The 26942-nt window shown below is 33.2% G+C and overlaps 1 protein-coding gene across 2 annotated transcripts in view; it reads right to left on the bottom strand.

Annotated features, from left to right (window-relative positions):
* The window catches only part of LOC138321714 (dual oxidase-like), a 50471-nt gene extending 33529 nt beyond the window's left edge, over window positions 1-16942 (bottom strand). For both annotated transcript variants that reach the window (XR_011208351.1, XM_069265619.1), the window contains exon 1: window positions 16814-16942. The gene's annotated coding sequence lies outside the window, so the exon portion shown is untranslated. The remainder of the gene's footprint in view (window positions 1-16813) is intronic.
* Window positions 16943-26942: the final 10000 nt, after the last annotated feature.

Genomic DNA, 26942 nt, shown 5'->3' with positions numbered 1-26942 from the left:
TACACTTCATTGTTAACATAAATCACACAGGGAATCTTGCATTTGTTTGATGTTTTAACTTCATCAGGGGACATCAATGCCATTCAACTTATGTTATTATTGTTTTTTAAGAATCTTTCATTTTTAGTTCGGAAAGGTAGTGGGCCTTTAAGAATATGATGGTCTTATAGGGTGTTCCTAATTTGCATATTACAGAGTTATTTGCACTTTTGGGTAGGTATTGATTGTGACGTCATGTATTTGCGAGCGTAACGTCATACGTTTCGGATACAACGACTTGGATTACGCTAACAACACAATGACGTAACAATCGATACCTACCCGCAAGGGAGCTAACTCTGTAATATGCAAAGACGGATAGTATTACGTGACTTTCGGAATATCCTTTCAACAGTTAGTGTCATTAAAGGATGTGTCAGTTTTATATGGCAGGGGAAAATCGTAGTACCCGGAGGAAAACAATATAAGGCTCGAACCCGCGACCCACAATGCATGTGGTGCTAAGGGTACTTAAGGATTTATTGATACTGCATGTGCTATGTAAGTTAATAATGATATTAGGGTCATACTGCATGTGGTTTTAACTAAGGGTATTTAGGATATCTGGGTCATGCTATATAATAATATTTAGGTTACTGGAATGGAAATCAGGCGGTATTCAAGACATTTCTTCTAATGTTTCTGTCAATGGCATTTACATACTGCTATTACTGAAGTGGGTAATAAATAATAATATACAGATGTGATGATAACATGTTGAGCGCATAGCATCACGCCTTGTGAACTTGTGCGTACGGAAATCGGTTATCTGAAAAGCAACTTTAGATAAAAAGTAAAGGATCAAATATTTAAACAAACTAATGAAAATGGCGTTGGTTGCAAAGGTTTCCTTGCTAGACATCGCCCGGCTAAGTGAATCACAATATTCGTTAAACTTTACCGGCCAGCTTCGGCAGGACGTGTTGTCTCTGTTTTGCTATGTCGAACACATGGATGCCGTGTGAGGATACACGTACACGAGAACGACAGTTCCTTGGTGACACGGATTACGTCATCAATCCGTGCTTATTTTAAATCCTGATGTTACCGGTTAGCCACTTACTCTTATCGTCAAAACTATTCCTTATTAGGAATTCAAATGTCCTTACACCGTTACAGACATAGTTATATAATGTTGAAGACGTTCTGACTCAGAAAAGAAGTTATATATCATGACCAGGAATTGCCATGTCTTCTACATAAGTATCCAAATACCTAGAACATTGCCTTTCTGGTCTATCTCAATTGGCATAGTGTATCTTACCCTCAGGTACGAATTCAGTGAAATATATCAACATAGCTTTTTGTAAACAAATAAAATTTAAATTGTCTTAATGTTTTAACTGGTTCTTTGGTACTTATTACTTTGCATTGCAATCATAAGTGAATTTATTACAAGAATTCAATATCGTGATTTCTCAATAATGGTTCTTTCCTCCAAACCGTTTTTTTTCTGTTCGGGTTGAAAGTTACGGTTTATGCAATGGTGCAAATTGATGAAAGTGAAAGTGTACACATCGCACTACTCATTGAAACGTCTCATGTGTCACCGGCTTTGTCACATAAAAATCCTTTCTTTTCTGATGAATTAGCCGATAAATACTTATCATGCATGATAAGCATCATATACACTTTATGATATTAACTTAAAACTTGTTTCGACATGTTAAAAATTTTGAAAGTCGTTTCATGGTTTACTTTTGGGACGGAAACCCAGTTCTACCCGAGAAAAATCGCCAATCTACACCCAGTATCTGAAAACAACCTTACTAATGCAGTAAGTTTGAAATTCAAACACGGAAGGTTAGTATTATGTGCATAGACGCATTAAACAATCGGTCTACGTAACGCATAAGATGCAGGGCTGTTGATGGGTTGTAAAGTATTTGCCTCACTATTTCAATTTATGTGTTATGGTGTCTTATCGACTCCTACATGTAATCACCCTCGGTAACCCACATCCTGAAGGAGCCGATACACGATTCAGGGTCAGCATGTCGGGGTCATCCGGGTAGTGACAGCTACGTAAATAAATACCTATCAAAACAATCATTTGTCTTTTTTCTAAGAATTTATCCAGGATGAACTATTATCTGATCGCTGACCTCTGTTTCAGAAAATAATGATTTATTAAAGAAATTTTATAAGATCCGTATCTGACTGAGATCGACAGACACGTCTCTGAACGTATCAAGCATGTTATTGAGGAGAAAAATCATGTACTAAAGCAAAGCTACCGCCCAACTTTTCTACAGGTGAAGTAATGGTGATAAAATCATTATAACCGAGGATGAAATTCAGATTATAAACAGTGCTCTGTTTATCATTTGTCCTCAAATTTACAAAGAACGCTCAGTCTCCTGGGATGTCTGGCTTTACTACTAACAAGTCTCCATAAATCCGTATCTGTTTCATAACTTCATACTCATACTCACTCTCGTTTGAAAAATTATATCAATACATATTATATCGATATTTCTATCATGATATGAAAATGATGCGAACAGATAAATCGGTAGGATTTTAAACATAAAATTGTTGTTTTTTTTCGCGTTTTTTTTTTTATTATTATTATTATTATCATTATTTGAAAGTTATTTCATTGTCGTGTCAAGTTTAAAGCGAGCTAGAAATGGACCTTGGACCCACTAAAACCACGGATTATCCCATAGGAGGTCTATTTCACTTCTTTTACACGTTATTTTCATGTCATTACATTTGCTGATAGCTAGCATTGCATATTTGCAAGTTTAATAACGCTACTTATCAACATTTATAATGTCTCCTGATGTTCTAAATATTAACTGATACGTTTTGACGTCAATAACAAATGCACACCATTTATAGAATGTGTAACTGTAGAAATTGACAGATGTATTAACATGCCAAAGCGGTTCGTAAAAAACAAGTTTTTAAAAAAAGGATACGTGCCCTGTAATAACTGTGATGATTTAAAACCTATCATTAATGTTCTCAATTATGGTCTCATTTCAATGAATATTCATATAACTAACGTTAATATTATTTTATCATTTTACTGATCAGAAATAAGAATAAAAATAATAATACTTTTAAGGTAGACTCCTCTGTGGTTGCGTCACTCCCTACGAGTGACGTAACCGCGTCACATAACGTCAACATTCATCAGATCAGTAGACCAAAATGGACAAGTCATTGAAATATCTCGGTTACCTTGGATATTTAGGTTGTGTGTAAGAGTTTATAAATACTAAATAAAAAAACAATCTGTTTGACATACTGTTCAACGCTTAATATTTATCAACTTAGTATAATGTAGTAAAGTCAATTTTTAGTCAGATTTAAATGTTTTTTCTCTCTTTTGTTCGCATGCTTTAGTGGCATAGCACAGTAAAAGGGGCAAGAGTTCCACTATACAAGAAGACACAACACGAATATACCGCAGTCTCCAAAAACACGCACCTCGCACTTCACACACGCAAGACACCACACAAAACACACTAAAATGTCCCTGGCTGTTAACAGGACGTAAATACAATCAAACGAAACCAAACTCATACCTACAGATATAGTACTGATTTATATCATGCAATACACTCATGTCGGCCGAGGCTTATGGCTATCATGACGTTACTGCGCCAACAAAAATTGCTATTTTCTCTGAAAAATGTAAACGTAAATTTTAGAAAGCAGGATCAATTTACTGTAAAGGAGACAAACAGATGGCTTTATTCTAATTATTTCATGCGTAGAAAATTGATTTGTGGTCGCGGTTTTCTTAGAATTTATTGCTGTAGATTTTCAAAGGGACAGGATATATTAATATAATTTAATTTTGCTTGTTTCGAGCATTTTCATTGGATTAAAAATTTACTTTATCAGCCCATAAAGGAAAAAATGGCGTCGCTGTTTGTGACCTTGCTTCTGATTGGCTGAGATGACGGCGTAATTATTTCATTGACAAAAGAGTAAAAAATGAATTTTGAGTATTGAAGAGATTATCTTTAGTAAATTCAATAATAAGGATTAATTTGAATATTTTATATTATGGAGATATAACACAACAATCTGAGTGTACTCTCATCCTAAAACCGCTTCGCGGTTATTTAGAGTTCACCCAGATTTTCGTGTTATCATCTGAGTGTACTCTGATCATAAACCGGTTTATTTAGAGTTCACTCAGATTTTTGTGTTAATTCTCCACAACATAAAAATCTATTCAAGTTAATCCTTAAGTAAAATTGAAATTAAGCGTCAAGAAATGAGAAATAAGAAGGTTCGATATATTGTACCAGAGGGTAATAAAAGGAAGTTAAACCTAAGAGTTGCCTTGGGTTTTTATGAACCCTCGGGTAGAATATCTTTCCTATCCACGTATGACAAAGACTTCAAATATTTTGTTCGCAGGATTAAACAATATAAAAGACAAAAAAAACAAAACATTACAGCTAGAAAGTATACAATGAGGATTAAGATATTTATAAGGGACCGCAAAACCAAACTAAAAATAGATTTCCGGAAGTACCCTTTAGGGCAGAATATTTAATAAGTTAATGGTTAGAAGCCTGCTGGTTGGTTACTAAGGTAGCATAATCAGTTTTGAAATTTGAATGTATCGTTTTGGCGATGCATGTATATTTGAAAAGTATAAAGACATTTTCCAAATCTGTTTTGTCAGTGGGAGATAATCAAGAGCGAAATGTTTTGAATTTTTTTTTTCATATTTTGGAATTCAATTCAAGATGGCATCCCCTAATAAAAGTTTAGCAATAATATACTGCATCATTAATAATTTCTATTCTCAGGTGTATAGGATGATCTTCTTCGAAATTTGCATCAAAGGACCCGACTTGAACACGCCACTTAACCTGGACGGTGGAAAACGCTAACATTATCGTCCATGGAAAACCATTTGGTTCCATGGCCTCTATAGTTCACAAATATCATACAACTTAATTGTGGATCTATTAATCATGCAGCACAAACATGCATACAAACTGTAAATGTATATGACAAAAGCAAATTGTCTTAATTTAATTGATATAATCATGTCGACCAAACAACCTTCCCACAGTCTTCATCTTCCGATACAAAGTTGTATTAGTAGTATACAACAATCACAAAGAGATAAAGAAAACAGATTATCGAATTATTGTGACATAAATTCTTATCGCAGTGGATGAAAAGGAAAACTTTACATCTAGAAATTTGGAAAGATGTACGTGTCAAATTTTTAAGCTATCCCTAAGAAATAAAACATTTTCTTACCAACGCCCTGATGACCAATCTTAAAAACGCCGGATGAGCCATTGGTAATGTATTACACTGAACACATACTTTTTGGAGAAATCCAGCAATAGCTAAGTATCAGTCAGCACTTTGTATTTCTGCTTGTGTCAGCACAACACTGCCTAATCATTTGGGTGTGACAAAGCTTTAATCGTATGCCGTGTCCTTGATATAAAGATATACTCTACAGATCCGCATGATTTTATCAATAGAGCTGTTGATACGCTAGGAAACGCATCCCTAAGATATGTAAAATATTGTAAACATTTATACGTACAACAAAAAATATTCATAATTTTGTTTTTAATTTCTATATGTGATATCATTTTTTTCTCTCCTATCTAAGTTTGAAATTTCAAAGAAAAGCAGTAATTTATAACAAGGTCATCACTACTATTCAATGTTCTTATGGTCACTTTGCAATGTAATTGGCGTAAGTCGGTGTTTTTTCTCCGGTTACTCCTTTTCCACCTCTACTAAACATTGTTCCATTATTTAAATTTCATTTGTATCAAATATATATTATGGGACCGTTACAAGTTGACCAACTTATTTTATGCTCTCTCTCAATACAATTTAATGAATACAATAACATACATAAAAAAAAGCTGACAATATATTTACTATATTTACATATGTACCATTTGAAGAGGGAGAGATAAACAACAGACACTGCAATGTATACAAATAGATGGGGGGAAGGGGAAGGAAGTTTTGTTTACATTTCACTGATCAATGTATGTAGTTGATGACGTAAGCAAGCCATCCCTGACTTATTAAGCTAAGAGTGTTTAGAATATGTTCTCAAAATGGTTAGGTATTATCATATCCCGATTTCAAACCAATCATCTGATTTTTCAGCATGATTCGTCAGACGTAAACCCAATAGTATCATTTTGTTATTTGAGGATTATTATATGCATTCATGTGGAAAATTGAGAAATAGAATTATGGACAAAGTAATAAAGTACATTTCACCTCAATATGTACTTTTTCTTATGCCTCATCACTGTATTACACATCAGCTTTGTATTGGGGTATTATCATTGAAATCTTTTCCAGAAGCCATGTTACAAGGCGCCATGATTTATTAAAATTTCCGACAGGATTGTCGATGTTATATGAATTATGAACTGTGTTAGAAGTTCTACAAATATTTGATATAAGTATTGTTGTTTCCAGATCGGTAAATTTTACAGAACAAGACGTATAGATATATTATCCGAAATTAAACAGGAATGTTTAACAAATGAACTAACGCAAAACACATTCGAACAAATCCTCCACTTATCCCATGGGAAATGCTTCCTTTCGCCTTTTAGTAAGGAATTGATAGAGGAATATGTTTATATCGATCGCCATAATAAAACTTTAATAAAATGAGCTTCTCCCGGAAATATAGATATCTCATCACATTAACAATAAATAGTACAATGTCCCCTTTTCATCATGATATATAATGGTATCACTTGAAACAAAACTGAAATTGCAGAATTTAGGAGCCACGAAAGACAATTGGTTTACATTTGTATTGTATCAAAGAACATGTCTTGTCTGTGTTAAACAATGCGACAAATAATTGCATTGCACCGATGACGTCACGCAATTATGTTTCAGTGTAACATTGAAACATAATATCATAATTGCAAAAATAAGAATAGCATAATGACTTATTGTTACAGTTTCAATCACAAACATTATTTTTATACGTCATATTAAGAAAATAAATTTTTAAAAAAATGTTATATGGAATTTGGACGAATTAGTGTAATCAGGAAACCAGAAACCACAATACATAAAATGTTTTAACTTCTGTGCCACGGTATAATTAATCTAATATTCCACATTTCATGTTCGTCAGGGGTGTCGTTCCATGTGCGCCAAGTACTTTTACGAATTGATCAATGATACTTGGTAGAATAAAGATGATTTATCATTTATATGTGTGAAACTTCTGATAAACAGTGTGACTCTAGTACCCTTGTCTCGAAGCTCTTAGACATGACAGACGTACATGCATAAGAGTAATGTAAAGAGTGTAGACTGAACTTTATTAAAAAATATAATGTCTATAAATAGAACAAGTCCCTAAAGTTTAAAACAGATATTTTCACTTCTTATTTGAGTTTGATAATTTACTGAATTTAGAATCCTATGGTTGTAATATTTCTAGAAACCCTGTTGTTACTTAATGAAATGTACTTTTTCAGTTTTGCATATTGCAACCTATGTCGCATATTTTCTTTTCAAATTTTCTCAGAATGAAAAAACGATTACGGGTTTCAAAAGATGAAAAGATTCAAATTATTTGCAAATTAAGCGACAATAAATCTTTTTAATAAAAAAAAAATGCTTTGAAAACTGCAAATTTGATTATAATTTTGCTAGTTAGCATACCCATTCAATTGGTAAATTTATTTAGCGTCAAATAACAAACTGTTTACCTCAATAGGAAAAATGTCATGTCATCAACGAAATAGATCAAGGCGTTTTTTTATCAATTTTCTTTTGTACAATGTTTTCTCATGGATAAAAGTTTAAAACGAAAATTTAAAAAGATACATTTTTTTAAATGTTTCTTTTCATAAAAAGATGAAAAAATAAGAGAACAAAATTATGGCTATTTCTGCTGAAGTATCCTATAGGCATAGTAATCTTACCTTCTGGGTAGTCCCAGTACTTGGCACCTGGGTGTTGTACTCAGAATGAATACATGATACTCCTACATAATACAGTACTTTAAAACATTATAAAATACTAAAAAATGAATTAACTTTTGTTTGATAATGAATGAATCAGCCATCGTGCATCAATTTAAAACGAAAGCACAGGATAATAAAATAAGGCTCAATTTTAGATTTTGATCATAAATATTAAGTGGCCGTTTGATGTTCGTGTACAGCGCTGTCAACATCAGCTGTTTAAGCAGGACCCGGATATCCTACATATGTTCAGTGTTTGCTGAACATTGTCGACCAATGGTCAAAAGGCCCGGCTTACCTGACTATAGTAACGCCTACCTTCAGGATAAATATAAATATAGGTATATATATATATTACGTGTGTAGGAGTAAAGTACCATACAAGTAATATTGCGATATATTCGAACAGTTAATTTATGAATTAATTTTTAAAATAGCAGAAATACATAGACATATTGACTAAGATATTTTTGCCAAAGGATTGTACAATTAACTTTTAAATCCTTTAACTGCAATGTACAGTAGTTGCGTCCTTCTAGGACTCGTCAGTGTTTTTTATTGACACCACATAATTTTTTTGTCGGATTCATCGCTATCTAAATGCATTATAAGACGAGAGGTGTTGTTAACTAACAACATTACAATGTCTCTTATAGTGTTAATAAATGAGTGACACCCGTTTCTTAACTGCACACAATGTAAACAAACATATAGACGAACACGTTGTGTTAGTGTTATTTCGGACTGAAGAAGGCCCTATAGTGGCTGAATATATATTCCATAGAAATGATTTTGATTTTACTTTGAATTTATTTTGGCCTTTTATTTCGGATTATTAATATACTAGCTTTATACCGTTTTTCCTCATTATGACCCGTTTCTGAGTTCCAGCAATTAAAAAAATATCGATATGATAAGAAAACTAAAATCCAAATTCAAGGGAGATTAATCAAGTGTAAACAAAAATCCTAATATGTACGAGTATTCATTGAAACAAATACAAACTCATGTGCTCATGGAGAGAAGCGTTATCTACTTTGCTGATGATTCCCGCCATAACAGTCAAGGTTAGGTTAGGGACAAGTGATAATCTAAAATAAAAATCAGATGGCGACAATGTAACCACAAGACAAACACATCAGTCAGTCCGGAACAAACCCAACCATACTGTAGACAAAGGAGGCTCCAACATCATCAGATTAAACCGTGAATCTCGTATCTCCGTTTGTAATACCATACTTCCATACCTCCCCGATACCATATAACAAGGTGTTAAATATTGAACCGAACAACGATATGTTACTTGGTAATAACTTCTGATGCAGTGATGAAGTGGCTGAACAATCCGCCTTTCACATATACCACATTTAAAATCGTTTCATATTTTCCCGTAAAAGATATCATCATAATATGAACATGAAATATATCAACTTGTTAGGCTGTACCCATATTACCAATGATAATAACTTATAAATGCAACCTGTTACCATACAATGTACAAATAAATGAATTTGACACTTTTAGGTTATAGACAGTTCTGGAAAAAAATATATATTAAAACATAATTATTTACGTTGTTTCAGTCATGTTCCTATACAAATATCATTTTAATTCTTCAAAAAATAACGAAACCTTTTCAGTGGCAGTTCTTCTGATTGTGTATTTACATAAACTATTGTGTTGGAAACGATAAATCAATTCAGCCTTCTGTGAGAAGAATGTTAAATATTTATTTCCTAGAGCCTCGTATAGATCACACGACGAAAATTTATGTAAGCCCCTCTGTACGAACCGCAAGGCGCCAGAACCTCGATAAAATAATCTCAAAATTCTACAGTTGTTGTGGTATTGTAGGCACTCAATTCGTCGGTTTTGGAGTCATTGCCTTAATTTTCGAGGAAACAAAAAAACGAGGATAGATTGTCATTATACTTTGCTACTTGGAGAGATAAATCAAAGAGTACGGATATAATCTACCCTTTCTGGCACCACCACGTACCTATATTGTCGTTCGTGTACACATTCGACAGGTGTGAATGATACCTGTGACATTCTGATTACGTCACTGGTTTTATGTAATCTAGTTTTACGTAAGGTATATCCTAGTTAATCTTTCCATCAATACTAAACTTATCTCTTTCCTGAAATGTAGTCTAGGATACTTTTTGATATTAATCAGTTTAAAAAAATTACTGTTCATGCCCTTATAATGATAGCTTGACGTCATATCGGATAAGATAATCCAGTGCACCTACGCATCTATTTTTTCTGTCGCTCATATCAGTTTTATATCAATCGCCACATATCGATTATCAAGGCATGTAAATCTGAATGTTAAAAAATCAAAAGTTGTACCTTATTGAAAATATGATTGGAACCTCTTTGCACAAGAATGAAAATGCTTGTTTAATTTTTGCCTGTTGTTAATCAATTAAATATCAAAAAATGAATGACAAATTCTTAAAGCAGGTAAGTAAATTATATACATATATTTGACTATTAAGCCATTTTTGTGCAATTGGTGTTTTACACAAAGTTAAATTACATAAGTATCATTCTGGCTTTGTTTCGGGTTTTTACTTCGGTTGTGAACCGCTCAAGACCAATGTATAAGTCAAAGCTAACGTAAGTAAAAAGTCAAAGATAAACTTTGATGTGCGTTATATAAAATATATCAATAACATCTAAAAAAAATCAAGATAAATAGGCTTAAATGGTTGTCTATGATGGTTGCAAAAGGTTGGTTTCTTTTATGGAAAAAACTATGTCCCTCGTTATCTTTTTTAGTACATATGGATGCATTAAAAGACAGGTAGCGGACATAGGCCTTACAAGTCTTTCAACATCCGTCACAGAAACATCCCTGCATTATCAATGTTAATAAAAGATAGGAAGTAGCCTAATTAAGTATCGTTATGGAGTCTGCATACGTACTTAGACTAATTGTTATGAACATTCTTTATATAAAATGTATCATTAGCATTTTGATTATGACATACCTTTAAACGTTAAAAAAGAGCATTCGAAGTATAATACTAATTGAAAAATAACTAAATATACCTTTAAATGGCAATGACAAAAACTGAATTGTTGTCAACTTTCTAATATTTTTGTTTCTTCTTCTTAAAAAAAAATCAGAATCCACAACAATTGAGCCCAACGAAGATAAAACGCAGTATCTACAAGTAATCGTACTACCCAGTGTCATTTATAAGGACATTACTCGTATTAAGTAACTAGAATAGCCGTTTAATAAGTTCACCTAAATAATTATCTTTGAGCCATCTTAACTATTTCCGTTAATCAAGCAATTACTTTGCTGTCAACACAAGATCAAATAAATGGCTTATATAAATTTTATCTAATGCTGATAAGGCTGATTTGGTAAACAGAGTGTCTTTAATCCCACTGTCCTTGCTGTAGGACACAGCCGCTAGGTAAATATCTACCAATTAGCCGGCTGCATTCGGAGGGGTCGGGAGGTTGTTCCAAAGGCGAGGTTCACAGCTACGAAAGTAGATCGGCACCAGACCACAGACCTGCGCATTATAAGGTCAAAATTCACATAACCCAATTTACAGGTTTTTTTAAAGTAGCATGCACTGTTCACGTGGAATGCTGCTGTAATGTGCAAGTGAAATGCAACTGCATCAATACACACGGGGTGATATTGATATTTTCATAAGCACATCTTGATGGCACTACGTGTATTTCTTTAAAATTGCATTTACAACAGGTATGGTACACAGTTGAATGCTTTTCTACGTGTTTATATAAAAGCCCACTAAAACTTTAATTTATAAACGGGAATGTAAAACGGGATTGATAAATTTGTTAAAGTCGCAAAACTGTTAATTTTCAAAACGCGATCGTTTCCCGCCGTCGTCCTAATTACCACTCGTTAGTTGACTATCATTGCGCTATACGGAAATACTTGCACTGTTAGCATATATGTAGAATACGCAGAGAAACTGGTATTTGTTTGGATTTGTAAATTTTCTTATGTTATTTTTGCTTTTCATGGGTTTTTTTCGGAAACGCAGAGGGCCTATTAAAGAAAACTGAATCCATATCTATTTATTTTGATTCTGTCAGAGATGTTTCACAACATATATCAGACAAAGTACTGGTTTACCTTTGGTCTAATTTAGTGACCTATATCTTTCTTAAGGAACTACGAAGAATCCTGCGACACGCAGTCAGTTCATGATCACAATATGTGTATAGAAACTTCCGAGGGCAACTGAGGCAAGTAATACCATAAGTCCAGTTTTGTGTACGGGTTACAATTTTTGCGATTAGGATATAAAAATAGAGAATAAATTGTTTGCTAATAAAAAAGTTCGTGATATGTTTTCAATTCCCGCGAAATCGCGAAAATGTCATCCTCACGAAATAACCGTCTATATGGTAACTAAAAAATGTTGGTTCTGATAATGAAAGCGATGTACAACCAAATTGATTTCCTTTGCAATAAGTTTGAATACTTAAGAAATATCAATAAGATATAACCGGAAATGCTATAAACATTCCATAAAAAATCACACATCATTCCAAAACTCATAAATTTTTTGATATCATAGCAAAGATATATTCACTCACACATGGCGTAAAATTGGAGAAGAAGGTATGTTCTCTGTTGAGTTTGATGTATCATTAAATGAATGATTTATTTGAAAACCGCCGTACTTAAAAATTTTCTAGGATAGCAAATTATTCATATCAAAATTCTAATTCACATTTTCTAATTAATCATTAATTATTAAAAACTTAAACCTCACGCTATCAAAGAACATAATTTTTCGGACCGCTATTTCAAATTTGTTATCAATCAAAGAGTTGATTATAAAAACTGTCATGAATTACAGTGATATAATATGTCTCATATCTAGAATACTATATCGTTACTCAAAATCTGACTTGGCACAATTCCTTGGTGTTTCATCTATGATGTATTAAATGTTAGTCAACAGCTGTAGAATATCGCGAGGCTTAAATAAAATTTTACTTGAATTTTTTATCTAACATGGTGTTATAGCAATACTATGTCTTTACACACAGGCAAAACATCGAATAGAGTTCCCTTTTTTTTCATTTTTTTTTTTTTTTTTTTGATAAAAATCATCTGGCTTTACTTTACTTGCATGTTGTCAAAGGTGAAATGGACTTATTTAAGCTTATACCATGGGCTATTTTAAATCTTAATATCTGCATATTTTTATTTCAAATTGGTCTTTTAAAATCGATACAGAGGTATAGTTAATTTTACTCATATATAACTAAGATTAACCTTGTCGATCATATTGTGCTTTGTGACAAATCAACTTAAAAAATATCGTTTTGGGGATATTTTCAAATGCGCCGCAATCGCAATGAAACCATCAAAGTGGTTGATATAATTAATTGTTTATTGGACCATTTATGTGTAGCCAATGTCTTAGCTCCTCGGCTAAGCAAACAGACGGAGCTGCCGTTTAGGATGAACATGTACATTCTAGTTCGTTGTATTTGAAAAGGAAAACCATCATAAGTCTGCTGAGAAAAACAGAGTTATGTAAATGTGCCCTAGTTAATTCTGTTATATACACTATTTTTATTTATATTCACACATATTGAAATCTTACCCCTTTGCGAGATGTAATGGGGAATATCCTGATTAACATTCATACATTTCTTAAAACCACATTTAATAAAAACTGTGTAGAATTTATGACAGCTAAGAATTATTCAATCAATTTTCTAATTTAAATATACTCGTTTGTTTTCAGACAGTGATTAAAGATAAAACACTGATTACTATTCAGAATTTTAATCGAAATACTTGCGATATTATTGTGATGTTCATATCATTTCTTAAAACAGATGGTGCCTAACAGATACACTGAAGATTTGGCGTTTATGGTTCAGCGTTACAAAAATATATAAATTGATATGACATCCCTATTTAAAGTAAAAGTGCATTCCTTGATATGGAAATTAAAAAATCAAATTCTAAAGATAAGTTATACGAAGGGATTGCATACTATAAACCACTTTCTTTCGTGAGATACAAATATTCGCGTTATTGCGGGAGAGAATGAACGCGAATTAAAATACTTCGCGAATAATTGTTTAAAACGCTTATTAATCTACGTATGTCGTGAAATATTATATTCGCGATTGTTTTGTGATTTATAGTAGATAATAACGGCTATTTGTAAAATAATCATTATCTAATGGTGCATAAAATCGCAAATCATAAAGAGTATCTGGAAAATTGTCATATTTCTGCTAGTTTTTTGCAGTTAAATGAGAAATTCGGTTAGTTTTAGTGCGCCCGTGAAATACTTAAAAATATATACTTCTCACTGTGAGGGAAAATACAGAGCTCCTATTTAGTTTCATATCGACGCCTTCCAGTGTCATATTATTCCTATTGTCAGTCCAAACACAATAGTCTATAAAAGTGGTAGTATCTGCCCTGTCTTATAGTTCAGCTTAAAAGAAGTGGAACGACTGGTTTGCCCGTTGCATAATATGACCGTGTTAGGGTGCTTGTTCAGTGTCTCTTGTAGAACCACAATACGAACATACCGCAGCCGCCTAAAACATACAGACATCCACACACGCAACACGTTGCATACATGATAAGCCGTCTTTGAATGGCCCTAGCTGTTTTGGGGTGGGTTTTTTTTCGTAAACGGATATTTCGTTTATCTCCTGATCAAAAGTCATCTTTATGTGTTTAAGTTGCGTTCTTTATTACTTTAAACCATTGGGCTTAAATCAGTTCAAACACACAAATACGTAATACAGGTGTGAAACAAAAACAAACAGACTTTTCTTCACCCATCCACTCAACACCTGCCATATGACTAAGTCTCTAGCCCGGTTACTAAAATAAGATACTTTGATAAGTTTCACAGCCGTTTTTTGTTGGTTTTTTTTGTTGTTTTTTTTTTTATTTCATACGATTTAAAAAATTATACAAACTCACATAATAATATTTTTAACAAATCGTTTTCTAATTCTAAAAATTCTTAATTTATCACTTTAAAGTATTATCACGAAAAGAGTCTTCTCTGTTACCACTGATACAACATGAACAAATTCTGTGTTTAGATGTTACTAAGATATTTTGTCTATACTCTTTTATTCTATTATAGTGCGTAAAGGTTGTTTCTGTTGGTGTAATGCATATTACAAATATGTACGTCATTTGCTATTATGAATGAATGTTCAATACAATTGAAGTGAGAATGAATAAGATTCAAATGCATCGTTAAAATAATTATGTATTTATGTTAATTGCGAAACCATAGGGGACAGTTTTAAAACGCATATCCTGTTGCAAAAGATTGACTGAAAAATGTTTTATCATAGTGAAAATCGATTAGCACTAGCTGGCGTCATTTTCCAAATAAAACGGACAAAAAGTTATTGATTGCGTTCACAGTGGTTGGTTGTTGCGAAAAATAAAAATAAAATGAAGGACAACAAGGTATAGTGAATTATGATTTTCAAGTTTTGATAACTTTTAACTAAGCAGTAAAACTCATTTGCTGGAAAACTAAAAGGAAACACGATGATGGATTGTTACGAAAGTCGAACTTGAGCCTTAAATATGCATGCTATATCTAATTTGAAACATGGTCTTGTAAACAAACATTCTTTCAAAACCAAATATTGATTTGAATATTTAATTGAATAATAAAACAATTAGATTGGTATGATATACGGTTTGTTGTTGTTGTTGTTGGTAGTGGGTTTTTTTAAAAAAAAAATTTCATTTTTTTTTATTATAACATTTTGATTAAATACAGACATTTCATATTTCTGATTTTACTACAAATAGTATCTCACTCTTTCAGAGACGATTTACATGAATATAGAACTATATTTTGCAGTCAAATTTTGCAGTTCTTACTATCTAAATTACCTAGTATGCAAATCTTGTTTTTTATGATGCTCCACCGTTGACAAATGGTATTTTTTCACTATAAAAAACAGGAGCAGACGATTAAGTATTTTTCTCCAGTTACAAAAGTTACTTACGCATTACACCATTACCACCATTGAAAAAGTTTGAGCTTCTAATTTTCCTTCTAAGTAAAAAATATGAAAATAATAATTGCATCAAAAAATTCCGTGACAATCCTATACGGAATTTGAATACAAATATTTTATTTATTTTTTGTTACAGGCTATGTACATTTCAAATGATACATGTATGCTGAAAAAATCATTTGTTTTAAAATTCGCCCAATAACGATAGACATTGTATTGCAATAAAACTAGTCCTCAATAAAGGCTTTGAAACTGCAAACGAATTTACCGGAGTTCATGTGTTTAATATCACCTCAGGGAAACGTTCTGTGAAGGACGATAGAGTGTGTTCAGCATAGCACATGCCATGCAAATAAAGGAATCAGTCATGATGTGATTACAATGGTAGAGACATCGAAACCAGAAATCCACATGTAGACGAACTGTTCTTTAGATGGCGAGAGTGTGCGTTTATAATAATTCCTACAGTGTGCTAACAGTTAAGAAGACGTCAGGAAATGATAGGTTTGGCTATAAAACTGTATAGACATCAAGAGCGACATACCATCATCGGACAGACATCTGTAATTCTATACAATAACGTACATGGCTAGTAGAAAACGTAGTTAGTCGTCAACTAGCTTTACCCCTTACACACTATGCATAATACTTACAATACCTTGTATCTTGTGGATTTTAATATATACAAAATATGAAAAAATTTTACCTGTACTGTTATCTATTTATAAACAAAAGAAGACAATAATAGCAATACTTACCACGTAAATACGGGGGTGATGACCTCCCAACAGGTAAATCTGGACGCTCAGGTAACCATCTATTGTTTGTCCAGCCTATCGGACGTGTTTACTCATGCGGAACATACATGCAAGCCGCCGTGACGTAAGTTTAGATGAACACTATATAGCAATATAGAAGGCGGAATATATTTTAGCAGAATATCCCGTAAGATTTTCAAAATGAAATAAAACGCTCATCAAAATAATTACTTTAAAATCTTTTAATAGTTCTAGTGTTAAAATGCACTCGTGCGCAAAATAAGCTTAGTATTTGACATATAAGATTCAAAATTTTCAACAAAAAATATGAAAGCTATGTAATTTAAACCTGAATTAGATTGCAACCAAGTACTGTTTCGTATTCTGGTGACTCATTAGATTTCCCAAGGACTTCTAGTGTTATTTCTGGGCGTGACGTAAATCAATAACCAAGTCAAAATGTGGACCGGCAGGTGAAAAATTGAATACGTGAATAATACACCATCTAGGAGTAGAAATCACTAAGGAACTTTCAAGTAACAACTCTAGAAAATTGTAAAACCAACATTTAGTTTAAACACTTATGTATATTGTCATATAAATAGTGTAATTGTAGGATTATTTAATATAATCTTAATGAACTATAATGCACATTTTTAATTCATTTCATCTATACGGTGGCCTAATCAAACTTTAACGGAAAAAAATAATGTAATCGCTTTAATGTTATTTTCAAATTCGCAATTATGATTTTCGAATTCTTTAAAACATTTTTTTAAATCGCTAACGACGCTTTAATTTTTGTAGTCCAAATGTATAGTATTTCTGGTATAATTTGTCGCCAATACCAGCATATTTGGACGGTATAGTCAGGTTTCGAATTTTTTAATAATTATAGATCAAGAAAGAAAATACAATGAAGCCAGAATAGAACGATACTCTGATTAGACAAGGACTAGTTTTGACAACTCGATTTTTTTTCATGTTTCAGTTATAACAACGCAGACTAATATTTAAATTGAGATCAAGTAATGTTTGCCCTGACTAGGTCACGCATCAAAAAGTATGCTCAATGATGTGGAACGATCGTCACATATCATTTAACTTACTCGTATTTAATCTTAATTAAATAATTTGGAGACATAAAGAACATAAACGCTTGTATAATTGCCGATTTTACAGTGCGGCATTTGTTTCCTCTGATCTTTATGTGGCTACTACCTTAAGCAGTCTCATCATAAAACATAAAAATTAATTAATATATTAAGACATACATTGTATATACAGGATAATCGTATATATAAGAATCCATACAGGTATGCAATTGTTTCCCTTTTAAGACTATAGATATTTTATTTCTAATGAATTAGAATATTAAAATTCAATATAATATATTAACCGACGCTTCTATAAGAAAAAAATAAAATTGAAAAAAAAATCTGTCAATAAACAAAATTACTTGAATGAAACAGAAAAAGTAAATTCCTTTAACATGAATAAACAAATTAAAGAATAAATTTAATTTTAAGCAGTAATTTCAACGCTCTAGCCTTTTACCCTCTTATCTTGATAAACGAAAGCACGTCAAAATGAAAATAATTCATTTCAAAGGTTTCAGAAATGTCAAAATTGCTAACTATACAAAAGCATTATTCTTTTTTTTTCTGAATTGAGATGAGACGAGATTAAGATATGACATCAATAATAGTGTATTCCGACAAAAAATACACATACCTGTCCTTTGGCTTTTACAGAAAATGGTTTAAAATTTTCAACCAATAATGTGTTATGACTTTTCTACACCATATTAGTGGCCATGGATGATTGTAAGTTAATGAGATATGAAATATGGTTCGGTAAAGTCACAATGAATTATTTACAGAAGAACACATGCTAATTATGTGGATGATAAAGAAGTATTTAGCGCTTGTCAATTCAATAGGCTATTTTTAGCATAAGCAAATCTTCTTGACATTCTCCTTGATGAATTGCTTGGCGATATAGACATCGCATATGTATGTTAATCTGTTTATCGTTTGCGTTTCTGTCACCATATCTAGCAATGAGAGTTAGAATTAATCCGTTTGAGATTAAAACAACATGAAACTATTTCAACGTCCTATTAACAGTAAGTGTCATTTAAGGACGTGCCAGGTTTTGTGGCGGAGGAAAGCCGGAGTACCAGGAGAAAAACCACCGACTATCTGCCGGTTCCTGCCAACTGCGCAACATGTATTCAAACTCGCGACCAAGAGGTGGAGGGCTTGTGGACATCTTAACCACTCGACCGCCGTGGCTCCAAACTGTTTCAAGAATCGTTTTTGACAGCTTTTAGTAATTGCTTTGGAGCATTGATTTTTTAGGGGGCCGCGGTGGCCGAGTGTTTAAGATGTCTCATATTACCATAAACCCTTCACCTCTTGGTCGCGAGTTCGAATCCCATGTGGGGCAGTTGCCAGGCCGTGGCTTTACTCTGGGTACTTCGGCTTTCCTCCACCAACAAACCCTGGCTGTAAATAGATGTTAAACTAATAACCCCAAACCCATAATATTTTTTCACATGCGATATAACATCAGAAAAAAACTTCCATTGTTCTCGTGGTAAGTGTAATTTGTAGGTTCATTGGCTGATTAGATTACATAGATTATAAACAGCCATCGTCATTTAAGGACGGTCTCCCGTGTCCTAGTACGTGAACTATTACGTGTGTGAAGAGCTTGCGTATTTTGGTGGACTGTGGTAAGTCCGTGTTGTCATTCTTTGTTATAGTGGAATCATTGTCCTTTAGTGCTATCTCACTCAAGCATACTGTCAGAGATACCGAACAAACACACTATTACGGTCACAATATACGGACAACGGAGAAAACTCAAAGTAGTAGAAGTTTTATCTAACTTTACAGTGATCATTGCGCCGAAGACTCACCCTGAATACTGCTACCAACGAATTGATTTGAAAGAGCAAAACCACTACAGAGTGTATGCAATATAATTATTCTAAATTATAGGACACCGCAGGATGATTAAAGCCAAACGTATCAGACATTGGAGATATCTAAAACCCCAAACCGCAGATACAAATAACTTAATATTTTTATGACAATATTTTTTATTTTAAATAACGCAATGTTAAAATTAATTTTCACAATAACAAAATATTTGATATGACGTGCAGAAACAATCCCACGATCAAATGTCTATGACTTATACAAAAGACATACCATACAACAATAACAAAATCTGTTATACCTCCTTAACTTGTGTGACATTAAAGGCTAGCCATTTTAGTAAGTATAACGTCTTCGTAGACGGCTCCAGCCCGTGTTGAGAAAGAGGAGGGATTCAGACTCGAGTAGATAATGTAGCATAAATCTTATCGTTAAACAACCAAGCCAAACTTAAAGTACTTAGTTTTCAAGGGTGGAATAATTGTTCTAGCTGACGATTAATTGAAATAATAGAACCTGCCTATTTCAACGAATGAAAATGACAGGGGATGAAGAAGGGGGTGAAGTAATGGGTGAAGAATAAGGGAGAGGAAGAAGAATGGGGTGAAGAATTAGGGAGAGGGTGAAGAATGGGGTGAAGAATGAGGGAATGGGTGAAGAATGGGGTGAAGAATGAGGGAGAGGATAAAGAATTGAGGCAAGAATGAGGGAGTGGGTGAAGAATTGAGTAAAAATGAGGGAGAGAGTGAAGAATAGGGTGAAGAATGAGGGAATGGTTGAAGAAATGGGGTGAAGAAAGAGGGAGAGGTTGAAGAATTGGATGAAGAATGAGGGAATGGTTGAAGAATGGGGGTGAAGAATGAGGGAGAGGTCGAAGAATTGGATGAAGAATGAGGAAGAGAGTGAGTATTGGATAAAGAATGAGGGAGAGGATGAAGAATGGGATGAAGAATGAGGGAGAGTGAAGAATTGAGTGAAGAATGAGGGAGAGTGAAGAATTGAGTGAAGAATGAGGGAGAGAGTGAAGATTTGGATGAAGAATGAGGGAAAGGGTGAAGAATGGGGTGGAGAATGAGAGAGAGGATGGAAAATGGGGTGAAGAATGAGAGGGAGGGTGAAGAATGGGGTGAAGAATGAGGGAGAGGGTGAAGAATGGGGTGAAGAATGAGGGAGAGGGTGAAGAATGGGGTGAAGAATGAGGAAGAGAGTGAGTATTGGATAAAGAATGAGGGAGAGGATGCAGAATCGGATGTACACCCATTACAAACCAATATGTGAACCAGAAAAGACAAGGTTTGTTTGTTAGGGTAAGTGTTGCCTTTCGAACATATCCGATATCGTACAGCTGGTCTTAATATAGTTGAATACGCTTGCTACTAATTAATACCTGGCCCTTAAACACCCAAAGCGACTAAATTTTATATCATTACTGTACTACTTATTGGCTTAGGTAGAAGTAACGAACGATTAGATTAATTTACTGGATTAAATTAGCGGCTCTAAGCGCATCTTAACTTCGGTGACTGAATTTTCTTTTACATTTAACCTTTAAAAGCTACAGTGTGATATTTTGTCCTTGATAACCATTACTTACTTACATCAAAAAATGAGAAATTTAACAAGGCATGAAGTTCACTGGCGAGGGCGAAATATGTGTCATGATTTACCTGCGGTCTAGAGTGACCTAATAACCTTTCACACCTATCTAGGAAAATTGCTTGGGTTACAGATTAAGACATTGACATAACACCTGCATGTACGTTCATCTAAAGGCTATTAGGTTTTTTATTTACATATACGCATGGTAATATTTGTATTTCACAGTATTGCTATTGCCTATATACTATGAAACATCTGACTTTCGCCTGCAATTCAATTTTGCGATAACCACGAAAATAATTCGCTACGAAACTGGAGTAGAATTCCAGACGCAAGGATTTTTCCAGGCGTCCGGAGTTCTACTTCAGTTCCGTAACCAAAATTCGCGGTTTCCGCGACCCCTGTTACGGGATTTAACATATGATCTGCATACATTCATTTAAAGTTGCTCAGTAAGTGATAATAAGTGTAGCATCAATTGTAAGCTAATTACTTGTAAGACTCTATTTAATCAAACTCTTTATGTTGTTATGTTTTATAAAATAAACGTCGCTGTGGTTATTGTACCTTAAGGTTGTAAGACCATATTGATAGCCTTAGCTTGACTTCTTGGTTAAAGGCTAGCCTTGTGGATTAAACTAATGAAACGTCAGCATCCAAGGTTAAACTTTATCAAAGCTACAATGTACATACTTGTATGCTAAATATATCAAATCGCAACGACAAAATCGAATCGCCGACACCAAAACTAGAACTTTATAAAAAGTGTCAGTGCCTTTGAACTAAACTACAATGTCAAACGCGTCATGATAAAATGTCAGTGTATCTACACAGAAAACAGAATCATGGCATAGTATGAAACAATGATTTTTATGTACCACTTCAACACTTCTTATTTTATCGATTTAACACATGCGCTGAACCTCAAAATAATACCTCAATTCACTGAAATCAGTCATTTACCTTCGCGACAACCTCGGACAAGAAAGAAAGTATATTAGTATGGCGAAGTAACATGATTGCATAATTGTCATGACGTATATACAACCAGAGATAATGATTGTTGAAGACATCGATAAGCTAGGGGTAAGCTAAAATGATAACGACGTAACAGTTTATATTTCAGAGACCGTATCTTTAGTGCTATCCACTAATGATATATTTATTACTTTGTATAACCAACCAAAATCTTATTCAAAGATAATGAAATGAATTAAACGAAAATCAAAGTATATGAGGGTGATAGCATTTCTTGAAAATTTCAATTGCATCACAATGTGTCACAACAACGAATCATGATCACACAAACGCTTATGAGAAGCTGAGCATTAAAACACTGACATGACCTTCGTAATGTGATTACCGGCATGCAGACTAAAACCGATAATAACTGATTGCAAAATACATACATGACAACAATCTTAACTTTTACCAAGACTTGCGTACTTGATTCTCCGATCAGACGTCAGTAGGTGAGGAGTCAGCTGCCCTACCACATGGGTTTTTCCGGTTTTGATCTGGTTCTTCCAAAAAGAAAACCCCTTGCACACTTCAATCATAGACAACAAGTGTGACCAATTTACGTTTATATAATTAGTGTAACAGCTGATATGAATTGATTACTAAGTATTGTTTCTTGGAACGAGTATATGACAATCATATCCATCAGCTAATAACGGATTTCCGTATTTATGTGGATTTTGACCGCTAAATGCGGTGACAATTATGATGAAATTTTGATGGAAATTTCTTTGGTGATGGGTTTTACGGTAATACCAGTAAGTATTAATTAAACCCTATTTTTGTGATAAGGTAAAATGCATTCATGATGACATTCGCTTTTGTAAATCAATTGATCGTGATGCACGACTTTGTTTTATCTTACACTAAAAACCTAATTAGAAATACAAATCAAAGCCGTCCAATTACATATATAAGCTGACATGCATGAATCATTGAGAATATAATGTAACTTTCGTGTTTTTTAGACACAATGCTCCATGTACAATCTTATGATTCAGCTGTTTTATGTAAATTATTATCAACTATATACCTCTTTATTTCGTGTACACAACATAAGTTAATGATAAATGGTTCATACTGACAATCACGCATGCATATACACTTTTATAACATTATTCGCGGAACATACCTATTTCACGCTCAAACTGTCTCACAAAATTATTCGAAGAATTTATATCTCGAAGATTTATGTCTTGAAGATTTATATCTCGAAGATTTGTAAAGTCTTTTACAATAATTACTTTAGTCCAATAAAAAGTTTTATCATATAAAGGTATCCTTTGTGATTTGAACACTTTATTCTTTTAGAGAATTTTATCTAATAAATCTAAGATCATGTTCATGTCAATAGCTGAAGCCTTCCACGTGTACTTATGAACTACTTTTTATAATATTGATCATTTGATCTGTGTCTGTTACTCTACTAATGTACCTAGATCACCATTTATTACATAGACAATGATATTTGTCACTGTAGCCCCCTTTAATCAATAACTAATTATATAATGTTAAACAAATTTCACTTCAACCCCAGTTACTCGACAAGCATAAAACATACAATGGATTGTGACGCGTGGTGCTATGACGTCATGAATGTCAAGGTTATCCCTTCAAATGGCTGCTGAATGTAATGGGGAAACGATAGTAATGAATTACAACATTTGGGTTAAATAGCTAGTGTTAGCCTGACCACAAGGTTTATGTGATTTTATAGGCTGTGGACACAAAAAATGTAATTCATTTTTTAAATATATTAGAAAGTTTTATTGTTCGATTTGTTTGCCAATGAACTTCATACCTCTCAAAACAGTATCCATCAATCTTTTTAATCTTGATTGTTCGTTATAAAATTTAAAAATGCGTTATTCGTTGAAATATACTTTCTAACAGAGTAATAGAGAGAAAATGATAATAATTATCAATAATACAAGAAGCACGACGTGCTTCATGGAACTGATTATGAGCTACATTATATTACTTAATATGACCCTGACGTTAAGATTAACTTCCCCATTGATATATCGTCAAATGCAAGTGGAATATCATCTTCATTAATCTTCATACTAGATTTTCTCTTTACTCTCCACCCTTACTGCGAAAAGCGTATCGACAGGATATAGCTAAAATTAACGCTATTCATAGAAGACTATATAATATAACTGATGGACAGCATGTAGTCTTTTGGAGCTCTAAATCTATCGAACAGCTTTCTCATAACGTATCTGGAAAATACAAAGTGAGTTATGTAGAGTAGTAATAGTATTATACTTTTATGACGCATTTATAATTTTTTATCAATCCTGGGCAAACATTCAATTCACAAACAAGGATCTCGTTTGAACCAAAGGTATATGATTAAATTTTTCATATCAAATAGTGAAACAGAATAACAGAATAAGTTCGTCGTAATTGTAGACATTAGCCTGTCAGGACTTTCTTTGTAGAATCAGTACTATTTTTTTCGATAGGATTGTGCTAACACCGGCTACTAGATTGTATAACTGACGTAGTACCGCTACTAAGCTTTTGTTTTCTCTGCACATTATCCAGATGATACTCGAACTAATATGAGGAGTGACATGTTTGCATGTAATACAGATTGACTCGGTGTCAATAAGAAATAAATCTATCAGCCTTGTTCCGCGTTCCAGTGATTGTATACTTTCTGTACATAGGGAGTGGACAGAGGCGGAATGTATTCAAACCCTGCAGTCTGAATGGGTTTCTATGGCAATGTGTAAACAGTTGACTATCCATATCGGAAACGTGTTCAAACAACAAAGAAGGCACATGTTATCTAAAGAGTTAAATCTAAAAGAAAATGAAATAAAAAAGTTTGATTAATGAATTGAGATAGCATATGTAGTAGTAGCAGGTTTTGATAGTAAAGCTTCATAGACTCCTTATTAGATACTCTATTGTGAATTCAATAAGTAAAATGAAGGTATTCATTTAATGTTTACTCTGAAATAATATATTTGGACCAATTTATTTGCTTTTTGGATAATGTTTCTGATATATCTATACGCCTATCTTATAAATGTCTGCATTCCTCTTTTGTCCGTTTTGTCGGAAATGAATAAATATGTACCAATATGTTGGGTTACAGCTTGTAGGCATTTCAATCAATTTATTAATTTTCATGTCATTAAACCTTGTGCACAAGGTTGCAATGATGTCACCTAAATTGATCATGTTCCTTTCTTAGATAATGTGTTTCCCAAAACCCAATCTGATTGCGTTTTACAAACCCTGATAAAATTTCAAAGCTTACCCAATCAGAACCTTTGTAACATTCTAGCAACCATTTCTCACCTTACTGACCGGCGTGTGCTCAATATACGTAGTGTGGGTAGAACTATTATACATTTAACAAATATTTTTTTTGACCTTGCAATTGCATAAAACATTTCTTAAATGTCGCTCACAAAATATGTCATAACTTAAGCACCTTAAGCTTCTAAAGACACCCTTTGTTAAGTGTGTGCTTCCATATCATTTTCCGGTATATATGTTTAAATCTAATACCACACATAACTTTATTAAAATCCTTATATTATGATTTATAAAAAAAAACTCAAGCCTAAATGATTTTCATTCTAATATAATTACTCATATACTATTATTTAGAATTTCTTATTTTTCAAATTTTATATATATAAAGATATGAGATAGTTATTAATATATTATTAGGATGGTATCCGTGATATAATTAATGTTAATGTGCTACGACACTGGTAAAGTTGTCAGATTTGAATCATCATTCGTGTCACGTGTGAAATTCAAGAAATTTAACAACACTTAAATATACTCTTCAGAGTATCAACACATGAGGTTAATGTCACAAGCTATCTACAGTAGTTAGATCTCATCTGCAGTAGTTTTATGATTGATCGCGTGTTAAAAACTAATTTGGTGGACGTTGACCTCAAGCAGTAACGACTGTGATCTCTGGTCGATGTAACTATATTATATACAAAATTAATTTAAATACGAAACATGTAAAATGTGAATGTGAAAGTAAATGTTGAGACTAAATGTGAGGAGCATTAGTGCATGTACATAGGCATGTACGCGAGGCAAAATACCGCCGTTGGCAATCAAATCTTTCTAGCGCGTAGACAAAGACATGCTGCTAATCTGTCAAGAAAAGCGGTCAATTGGACGGACGGACTTATGTAAGGACAGACGGACAATCAAAACAATAAACTTATAGATTGACTGACAGACGGACGGAAAAGTTATTTGGATAAAATAACTTTTTCTCATTTGGAACACTTTAGCATTAAATGATGAATCTATATGTGTAGATATAGTCTGTACAGGTAAAATCTACTATCATAGCTGTGTATATCAGGGCGCGCGATTACTCCTAAAACTAGGCTCATTTATTCAAGTCTATTTTTTTTAAATAAAATATATCACCTTACTTAAAAAATACATATTTTATCATGAATGATTCAGAAGTAAGCATGGGACTGAAATAAAGTTATTGGTTTGAGTTTTCACAAATTGATAAATACATATCCTTTTAAGGATATAGGGGTATATATACCACG

This window comes from Argopecten irradians, chromosome 4 (assembly GCF_041381155.1).
Source record: "Argopecten irradians isolate NY chromosome 4, Ai_NY, whole genome shotgun sequence".
Lineage (NCBI taxonomy): Eukaryota > Metazoa > Mollusca > Bivalvia > Pectinida > Pectinidae > Argopecten > Argopecten irradians.
Note: the sequence above shows the minus strand (reverse complement) of the source record. Positions and strands in the feature narration are given on the sequence as shown.